Below are 11,126 nucleotides of genomic sequence, written 5' to 3' on the forward strand. Positions count from 1 at the left end.
GCTTAATCAAGATACAGAACAATAGGAATAAAAAAAGAAGCAGTGCTGCTCTTTGCTGTGTGTGAACGCTACAACAGGTGGTACAATATCAAGTTGTTATCTGCGACATACATTCTGCGTGTCGTAGAAATGGATGTGTGGTAGGAATGACAACAGCCTGTGAGAAAAGTGTCACATTTCCCACAATAATTTTGACAGCACCATCCAAGTGTCGATCCAATCATGGCTTCAGGCTATTTGCCACACACTCTTGCATCCCTGCTCAGATTGCTCTCGATAGTACATGTATCAAATATGTAAACAGTTTTGTTGACAGACAGACACTCAAGTGATATTCAACGGTTGTTTTTCTCTAACATTTCTATTTAACCCAGCTCAAAAATTTCATTCTTCAAACATATGTATAAATTTCTACTGTTTTAACCATTTTCAGTATAATTAGCAATAGGAAGAAGCGCGGGAAAGAAAGTTTCGAAAGGTCACGCACGTTTCCCTTGCGATGCAGTGATCATAGATGGCCTTATGATTATGCCTGTTGCAGCTACCGTATTTACTCGAATCTAGGCCGACATTTTTTTTAAAATACCCATGTACCAACCTCTAGGGTCAGCTTATATTCGAGGATTTAAAAAAAACACCAGTTTATGACCGAAACTAAGAAAGATATGCCACACTGTTAACACTGCCTGGAAAAGACAGCACCGCTGCAGATAGTGGCCGCTCCAGTAGCCAACAAGGAGTGCCACCAGTTATTGTTACCACCAGCGGAATGACCATGGGGATATATTCGATGATCGCTCACGCCATCGTGGCTTTTCATGTGCCTGCCGATTCAAAGTGCATGCCACAACTCGAGCTGTGGCCGATGCCGTGCTCTACAGCATATTTCACACTTTCGGCTATAGGCGGCAGTCAGTAAATGATTATGACTTCGGCACGAGTGTGGCTATGTCTGGAATGAAGCAAAACAGAAAGGCGAGCTAGTTGGTACCGATTCATTCTTGCATATAACAGAAGCGCAAAAAGGACAAGGACAAGAAAGTATAAGCACTCGTGTTGTGCACTTTCTTGTCCTTGTCCTTTTTGCGCTTCTGTTATATACAAGGATGTCTGGAAACATGACAGCAGCCACCAACGAGTGTGCAAGCGCGGCTTGTCGCCAGCAATTCAATCGCACCAGCCTCTTCAACTGTCAGGCAGCGCATGTGGCATGGTGTCGTTGTAAACCTACTGTGCGCTTCTAATGGGTGACAACCCAAATGCACTGCACTGCACGCAGTGCATTTGAGTGTTTAGTGACTGCACGATAAGTCACTAAACACTCGCAGCTAAAGATTACCCTTTGTCTCGATATTAGAGTGTTTTAACTAGCAGTACCGGTTCACTGCACGGAAAGTACTGTAATAACGTACTGGCTGAAGAGTGCACATGTGCGAACTTTACCATATGGAAACACTTTTCGTAACGCATATCGGGTACACCATGACTGGGTCTATCCGCATATGGTAAGCTGCGCAACGTGCGAAAGGTGGCTCGTACTTAGCTTATATTAAATTTCATCGATCCTATCGACGCAATGTGAAACTCCGCTATTCATAAACTTGTGCACACTTCCCATAACAATATTAAGAAGTTTTAGTTTGTCCGCAAACTTCTTAGCGCTAGCATTTTACCCGATCCCGGCAGCCACAGACTTGAGCTTGAGTGGCTTAGACAGGTGGTGCCATCTGGTGGTGTAGTGCGCAACCAGGCAAGCACATAAATTAAATGTGTGTTCTACTTTATCTAAGGGGAATGGCGATTACAGTTGGCCTCCAAATGCACCCGAATCGCAGCTGTCGTTGTTCGACAGCCCGAGGAACTTGTGCACATGGCACGGTCAGTCACCGACATGGTACCGCTGTTGCAGCGTGGTCACCTCTCCGCTGAGCGTCTGCTTTTCACCGCTTTCGCCATAGAGTTTCCTGAAATTAACTAGAGGGGACTCTGGCGCTGCGATCGTTCAGCTACCATGGGAATGATGGGTAGTACACAAATTTGCCTAGTCTTCGTGCTTGCGGCTTCAAACGTACTTGTGGCTTTGTTTATTGCCGTGTTTTGGCGTTCGTTTCGGATAAAAGAATAGACCGCTGTGAACTTCATGACCAGGTTTGATTTGGTTAGCCTAAAAAAGTTAAAGTGGTGAAGTGGAACTACTGGCTTTTGCTGAATTTAGTTTTGCGACAAAGCGGATGCAGCCGACGCGGAGCCAAACGGAGCCGAAAGAACGAAGTTTAGACAAATTTGTGTACTACCCATCATTCCCATGCTGGCTGAAGCGTCATGCGTTGCAGCTCCCATAGACACTAGCGCCAGAGTTCCCTCTAGTAAGTATTGTAGGAAACTCTATGGCTTTCGCAGCCTTCATACTTTGCGCTGGCAGGACCGGCATGCCTTGCACGATTTCCAGTTTTTATCATCTTATATGTCACGCGAAGACAGTACTGCTTGGCTTGGTTTAAGTTTCGGCGTTGCACTTGTTTTCTTATTTAAAATTACTTTCCAATTTGCTAAGTATTTCCACTATCAGGCCCTTGACAGGAGCGTCTCAGCACCATTACTTTAACATGGTCTAAAAATCGCTGGAGTTGGCCTTTAACCCTCTCAGACGCCACCTATGAAGAACTGTCTGTAAATGCATCAAATTTGCCCGAAATTATTTCAAGGCACTCGATATTCTATTTTAGCAAAAATAATGTCATAATACGATGATTTATGTGTGTTATAGTAATTAATCCTAATTAAGTTGTAACTAAATATCTATTTATCCGGAAGTCATTCATGCTCTGTTTTTGCATAAATAAAATCAAATTTCAGGCTAGATATACAGTGCAAATTTGTGTTCGGTAGTGTCCATTTCGAGCAAAGAAAAATTATAATTTTGTCGTGGCTTGCAGGAAGCGGCACGTCGAATTACTCGTTGAACATGGTAGTGCCTTCAGCAAAATGATCATATACAACAGTACACTGCAAGATGAAGTTAAATAGACACACATTTATTACGCAGGATGTTCAATTCATCAAAAGGTCAATGTATCTTGTGCTTTCTCAGCCAATAGTCGACACAACTAGCAAAAATAAGTGGTCTACCCAAGTGTGTACAAAGCGTGTCAAAGGGTTAAGACTGCTGGTATCTCTACTGAGTCAAAGGCCTCTTCGTAGTCTATGAAAGCTAAATAAAAGGGTTCGTTGTATTCAGCAGATTTCTCCATTACCTGAATGGTCACACGAATGTGATCCATCACAGAGTAGCCGTCATGTGTAAGCTTTCTTTTCTTTTTGTTCTGTTCGCCCTATTTTCAAGGCAACATTTTTTTCCCCCTGGCTTTGGACTTTGGGGGTTGGCTTAGAATTGGGGCTGGCTTAAATTCGAATAAATACGGTATTTTCACTAAGTCTCAGTAATATTTATGCAAGAATATTCATCGCTGCTTCCAGTCTGCCAATCGGCCTATTTCTTCCAACTCGTGACATAACTTGCAGATGTGCCATGCGCTCGCCAGAACACATGATTTGAAGCAAAAAGAAAATTAAATGGAAAATAAATACATGAAAAATAAATACAAGTCCCAATGAACTTATAAGTGCAGTCACTTCAGCAGTGCTGCTTGGAGTCTTTCAGCTAAACAACAGCGTAGTGCAACGTGTCGAAGATAAAATTTACTGCACTGAACCGGGTTGTCAACTGGTTCGCAAACCATTGTAAGTATTGATTTCTCCAAACTGAAACTGGAATGAAGTGAAATAGAACGTGTGGAGCCCATGCCGACATCCTGTCTTCCTTCGAAAAGCAATGGTAAATTGCCAGTCAGGGCTATGAAGCGACTGCCCGCTGCTTTTTTTCATTACTTTAACCCATTCGTATTCTGATAATTTACTTGTCATTACACAGGTCCTCTATATTTAATTGCTCTAGCTGAATATGCTCTTGGAAGGTTCTACAGGCTGATTACTACAACCATAAACCTTTCTCTTCCCAGACTATTAAACAATGCTATGTAGGTAGTTACCGTTAATATCTAGAAAACCACTAAAGCATGCTTACCAAAATTATATATGTATTGACTGCTGTGCAGAGAATAACATGCAGTCACAAAACTCATAATGCAAGGCAATGAAGCAGGACAAGCGGCGCAAGGTAGGCTAATTGGTACTACATCTGTTGAGGTTGAAGAAACAGCACTATGACGGGACAAAGAAATGGGAGAGAGACAGTGCCTTTCCCCATCTTTTCGTTCCATTCTTAACTCTCTTAGCACTGTTTTTAACAACTTGATGAAGCAGGAAAGCAAGCAATCGTTTTTATTATATCTACTGTTGCCCTTCCCACAACTTGCGCATACGCAAAAGCAGAGTGCGACAAAAACACCTAACACCTAAGCACAACAACATAAACAACATCACTGGCGGCTGCAGCTCTCAAGGACACCACTCCAAAGTGTACCTATGTGGTATAATCCCAAAGCCAGTACCACTGTCACGACCGCTCAATCTCCCCCCTTTGGTGCGGCCCGCCAAATGCTCCTCTGCGCCTGTGAAAGCAATAGTTCCCTTTTAACCCGCTGCGTCGGCTATGGCGCTCGCTATCGGCGACGCGGGTGTTCCTCCCAAAGCTCCCTTCAGCCACAGTGAGCTATCTGCGCGGGCAGTTTCATGTGGTTCTGCTCAGTGTTTTGTCATGCTTCACTTGAGACGCTCTCATGAACCAGTTGCACTCCCTTTAGCTGGAATAGAGGCAGATGACTGGCTGAGACATATTAGCGCAATGAATAAAAGGACGAACACAGGTAAGAAGATGAAGACAAGCGTTACTCCCAACTGTTTATTAGCAGGGAAGGGTTCCTGATATATATTCTTTCGTCACGCATGCGCATACAAGAATAATGTAACACGTATACATCAGAGGCATTGGCGCATATATTCAAATTAGAGGTCCAGCAAAGCGATAGACGGCTCACTTTGCTGGACTCCTAATTTGAATTTATACGCAACCGTCTCTAATGTACACGTGTTACTTCATTCCTGTATGCGCATGCGTGACGAATGGATATATATGAGGAACCCGGCCTGTCCTGCTAATAAACAGTTATGAGTAAAGTAACGCTTGTATTCGTCTTCTTTTTTTTATTGTGACATAGACTTTTAAGGCATAATATTTTGTACCGTATGTATATGTATGGTGTTTCTTTTTTTTTTTTTTTTCTAAATGCCCAGCCCCAGAAACCAAAACTGGGCCAAATTTCATGGGAGCGTAAAGCGAGCCTAAGCATCTTCCACTTATAAAACAATTGTAACCGAAATGGGGCAATTTCTGATCGTAACAAGAACTCAAAAAAGCCGTTTCGAATAAAGACTGAGCCAATTAAATCTTGCATCTGTTTGAATCAAACTGAGCCAGATCCATTTAACCAGCGCTGCGTCAGCAATCGTGCCCAAAACAAACAACATGGCAGCATCCAACCAATTAGTTTTTTTTTGGGGGGGGGGAGGCGAGTCGATACTTACTCAAGGACATGATGCTGTTGGGCAAAACTCGAATATAATGTGTAAGAGGCCTACTTTCCTGCTTTCTGCCTCTTAGTGTTTCTTTTCGAGTTTTGCGCTACAGTATCATGTCCTTCTATCGCTACAAGACGGTACATTTGAAATAGAAGGCAACTGAAATGAAGATATTGGTTTAGAAGGGAGGCGGCTTGCGCTAGTTGGTATGTCAGGAGGAATGATAGCGCGAACTGAGGACTAGGACAAGGATACACACGAAGATGGGTGCTAACTTCCAACTGAGTTTATTGTACAGAATATGAAAATATTTACCTAAAAACCACAAAGAACAGCAACACGTGACAAATGACGGGCAATGCAAAATTATATTGGGCACCAATCTATCCGTTGAAGAAAGAGAAGTGATCCAAAATGGTGCGGCATAAAACGAGCTAAGGAGAAGAGCTGAAACATTTTTGAAGGCCTTCAATACATGCCAAAAGCAAGAAAAAGATGCCGAAAGTCCAGAATGGCACGCCTTTTGACTGGAAGGACCACTCGCTCTGCGAGTCTAGTCCAGCCAAGCGTTACGAGATGGACCGACGTGTTTTTGTAAACGTAGTAGTTGTGTGCACATCGTGGTCTTACCAGGCACGTCGACTACACTGGCCTTTAAAGGGTAACTTATAGTCCGACGTAACGTCGGCACTCACTTTAGAGCACTGATACGATATTAACTAAACAAAGTGCACTTTACGATGTGATGATGTGAATATCATACGCAAATTTCGTTATCGTATGCCTCCGGGGTCGAGCAAAGCTTGAATATAGCTTGCTGAATCATAGGAATAGAAATGTATTGTTTATTAGACTTCTACGAAAGCGAAGCCAACATTGGAACCACAATTGACGTTAACCCGGCATGACACGTGTATCATAGGAGTCCATATTGCCACGCCCGCTTCTTCTTTTATTTTGATGTGTTCGAGTTTGACCAGCAAGGACGGTTGTCAACGCTCGACGCTGGCCGCGAAGCAGTGTTCGAGAAGCTTCACGATTTTAGTAGATCGTTTTGTTAAGATTGCGCGCCGCACGCGAATGTTCCAGCTTTGTCGAGAGATAACGCCGCCACCAGCGATATTGCTGGAAAGTTCCATAGCGCCTGCATAAAAGCCGACGCGCTTGACCGCTTGTCAGTTGATCGACGGACGACGCCCTGTTCGCCGCTATCATTGTACAGCGTGTATTGCTGTAGTTCTAGTTCTCAGTTTCTCGACCACAAGTTCGGCCAAATAAACAGTTTCATCTCGGACGTGCTGACTGCTGTCTTCGTCGACGTCACGACCACGTGACATCTGGTGGAGGTGCTGCTTCTTCCATGATCCGGACGCCCCCGCGAAGCGCTGACCCAAGCCCAAGCTGCGAGGAGGACGACGGCAAAGAAAACCCGGATCGCCGACCAAGCCGCAGGCAACAAGGTCTATCGCCAGAGCACGGGCCTCTACCTGAAAACACCCGACAACAAACGATCCTGACCTCGACCACAGCGACGATGACAGACGCTGTGCCGCCCGCACCGATCTTCTCCGGACGCCCAAGGAGCCGCCAACCTTCCACGGATCGTCGTTCGAAAACCCTGAAAGCTGGCTCGAAGCCTACGACCAAGTCGCCGTTTTTAATGCCTGGACCAGCGAAGACAAGCTACGGCATGTCTATTTCGCTTTGGAAGACGCCGCTCGGACCTGGTTCGAGAACCAAGAGCGAAGCCTGACAACGTGGGACATTTTTCGCGACAGGTTCCTCACCACATTCACGAGCATCGTCCGCAATAGAGGGCTGAGGCTCTGCTCGAGACCCGCGCGCAGATGCCGAACGAAAACGTAGCGCTCTTCACGGAAGAGATGACCAGGCTGTTTCGCCACGCAGACCCTACCATGCCTGAAGAAAAAAAAGTTTGCCTTCTCATGCGAGGAGTTAAGCAGGAGCTCTTCGCTGGGCTCATGCGGAACCCACCCAAGACAGTCCAGGAATTTGTTTCCGAAGCCACAACCATCGAGAAGACGCTGGAAATGCGAACCCGACAGTACAATCGCCGCGCATTTCAAGACAGCGCAGCAGTTCATGCCCGGCTTCGACAACTTGCGCGAAACGATCCGAGCCATCGTGCGAGAGGAGCTGCGAAAGCTCGCACCTTTTGCACAGCCGAAGTGACGTCGACTGCGGACATTGTACGCGAGGAAATCCAACAGCTGGCTGTACCTCAGCCGGCACCGCCGCAGCTGCAAGCAATGAGCTATGCTGCTGCAGGCCCGACGCACCGCCATCCCTCCCGCCCACGTCAAGACGCCGCGCCGCACCAGCAATTCCGCCGCCAGGCACACCGCCGCCACCACCGACGTCATACCGCCACAGCCGGTCAGCGATACACGCCGAGGAAGACCGACGTTTGGCGCGCCCCCGACCATCGTCCACTCTGCTACCACTGCAGAGAAGCCGCCACACCTACCGCCGCTGCCATTATCGACAGATGGGACTGCGTGGGGTTCGCCGTCGACGCGCCGCGTCCACAGCAGGGTGAACGACCACGTGACATCGCTGACTATCTGGCAGGAGCGCAGTGGACCCCCGAGGACCTTCCCGATCGCCGTCGCCAGGCCGCTACGCTCTCCCCAACCGACCATACACTGGCCCAAAACGGGGCCGGTCACCTAGCCCGCATCCGGAAAACTAAGGGCAGCACCGATGGAGGTGTGGTTGCTGTACGACGAAATACCGAAGACCCTCCGCCGCCGACGCGCCGCCACGACGCCACGAAGCTTCAGGACAAGACGCGAACCCCTGACGATGAAACCTCGCGGACCGAAGTAGACCTGACGACGCAACGTGGAAGCAGCAGAGCAAACCGACGTAGCCGTGACTCGACGCAACGACCTAACTGCAACACAAGACGACAAACTAGTGACCTCGACGTTCTCATCGACGGCCACAGCGTCTCAGCCCTCGTCGACACCGGAGCCGACTATTCTGTCATCAGTGGACCGTTCGCCACGAAGCTGAAGAAAGTTAGGACAGCCTGGGAAGGCCCCGAAATCCGGACAGCTGGAGGTCACCTCGTAACGCCGGAGGGAATCTGCACAGCGAGACTCACCATTAACAAACCGGATTTATCCCGCGATCTTCGTAATCCTGCCGCGTTGCTCTAGAGATGTCATCCTTGGTATGGACTTCTTAGGCCTTCATGGTGCAATCATCGACCTGAGGTCTAAGTCAATAAACCTGTCCAGGAAAAGGCACTACCGCCGCACACTCCGCCAAGAAAGCACGCCTTGAATGTGCTGGAAGACCAGGTCACCATTTCCCCTCGCTCCAGCGTCATCATTCCGTCGGCACTCAGAAATCAGCAGACCTGGAAGGCGTGTTGAAGGCGACCAGCACCACTTGATTAACCGCAAGATTTGCGTCGCAAGAGGAGTAGCAGAGCTGCGGGCAGGGAAAGCAACAGTTATGCTCACGAATTTCAGCAACGAGTACAAGCACGTGAGCAAAGGCACGACGGTCGCCTACATCGAAGAAATCGTAGAAGCCAGCAATGCTTTCGGCCTCACCGATTCTCCCGAGCCTACTCCGACGAATAAAGCGCCGCAACCAGCTTTCGACATCAATCCAGCCTACAGAAGCACACAAGAACAGCTCAAAACCTGCTCTTGCAATACAAGGACTGCTTTTCGTCGTCGTCAGAATTAGGCAGACTCCCGTGGCAAAACATCGCATCGTAACAGAGGAAAGCGCCAGACCACTCCGTCAGAGCCCGTACAGAGTTTCGACGCGGGAACGCGAGGCCGTGAAGAAACAGGAAGAACAGTTCGAGAAATGCTACGCGACGACATCATCCAGCCGTCGAAGAGTCCGTGGGCATCCCCGGTGGTGCTAGTGAAGAAGAAAGATGGGACTCTACGTTTTTGCGTCGATTATCGTCGCCTGAACAAAGTCACGAAGAAGGACGTGTATCCCCTTCCCCGGATAGACGACACCTGGATCGATTACACAACGCAAAGTACTTTTCGTCGATGGACCTCAGACCGGTTACTGGCAAATAGAAGTCGACGAGAGAGACCGAGAAAAGACTGCTTTTATAACACCAGACGCCTGTTCGAGTGCAAGGTCATGCCATTTGGTCTTTGCTCGGCACCTGCGACTTTTCAACGGGTTATGGATACAGTACTGGCCGGCTGAAGTGGCAGCAGAGTGCCTCGTGTACTTGGACGACGTCGTTGTGTTTCCTCAAAATTCGACGAACACTTCGGCGCCTTGAAGTTGTACTCAAGCAATCAAGACCTCCGGACTCACCTTGAAGCCTGAAAAGTGCCGCTTCGCGTACGAGGAGCTCTTGTTCTTGTGGTCACGTGATCAGCAAGGATGGTGTTCGCCCGGACCCGCGGAAAACAGCTGCCATCGCGTGACTTCCCGACGCCCACCGACAAGAAGGCCGTACGCCGTTTTCTCGGCTTGTGCGCCTATTACCGACGTTTCGTGAAAGAATTTTCCCGGATCGCCGAGCCACTGACGCAACTCACGAAGGCCGACGTCGAATTCAGGTGGGAAAACGTCGCAGTTCAAGCATTTCAAGAATTGAAACGACGCCTGCAGACGCCTCCCATACTTGCGCATTTCGACGAATACGCCGATACGGAAACACACCGACGCAAGCAGCGTAGGACTCGGCGCCGTCCTTGTGCAAAAGACCGACGGATTCGAAAGGGTCATCAGTTATGCTAGCCGGTCGCTATCAAAGGCAGAAATCAACTACTACACAACAGAAAAGGAGTGCCTGGCTATCATCTGGGCTACATCGAAGTTTCGCCCCTACACTCTACGGCCGGCCCTTCAAAGTTGTGAGCGATGCGACCACCACGCCTTGTGTGGCTAGCTAACTTGAAGGACCTTCAGGTCGCCTCGCACGGTGGAGCCTACGACTTCAAGAATTTGACATAACCGTCGTTTACAAGTCCGGAAGAAAACACTCCGACGCTGACTGCCTGTCCCGCGCCCCCGTCGGCCCTACCGCCGCAGGACGACATGGAGGATGACTGCTTATTGGGAACCATAAGTGCCGAAGACTTCGCCGAACGACAGCGAGCGGACCCAGAACTCGGGGGCCTTGTGGAATACCTCGAGGGCAGGACTACCGTTGTTCCCAAGGTATTCACGCGAGGACTGACGTCGTTTTTCTTTCGCAACGTGGTTCTCCTTAAGAAGAACTTCTCGCCGCTTCGAGCCGATTCCCTTCTCGTAGTGCCCTCGAGATTGCGACCAGAGGTCCTCCAGGCTCTGCATGACGACCCGACGTCTGGACACCTGGGTGTTTCTCGCACGCTCGCAAGAATACAGGAAAAAATACTACTGGCCGCGCCTTGTCGCGACATAACTCGCTACGTCAAGACCTGCCGGGACTGTCAGCGACGCAAGACACCGCCGACTAGGCCAGCCGGACTTCTGCAGCCTATCGAGCCAACCTCGACGGCCGTTCGTTTGAGAACACCTCCTGCGTCATGGCGCCTCAGAGGTCCTCATCACCGACAGAGGTACGGCGTTTACTGCTGACTTAA

Source organism: Rhipicephalus sanguineus, chromosome 1 (genome assembly GCF_013339695.2).
Source record: "Rhipicephalus sanguineus isolate Rsan-2018 chromosome 1, BIME_Rsan_1.4, whole genome shotgun sequence".
Taxonomy (NCBI): Eukaryota; Metazoa; Arthropoda; class Arachnida; order Ixodida; family Ixodidae; genus Rhipicephalus; species Rhipicephalus sanguineus.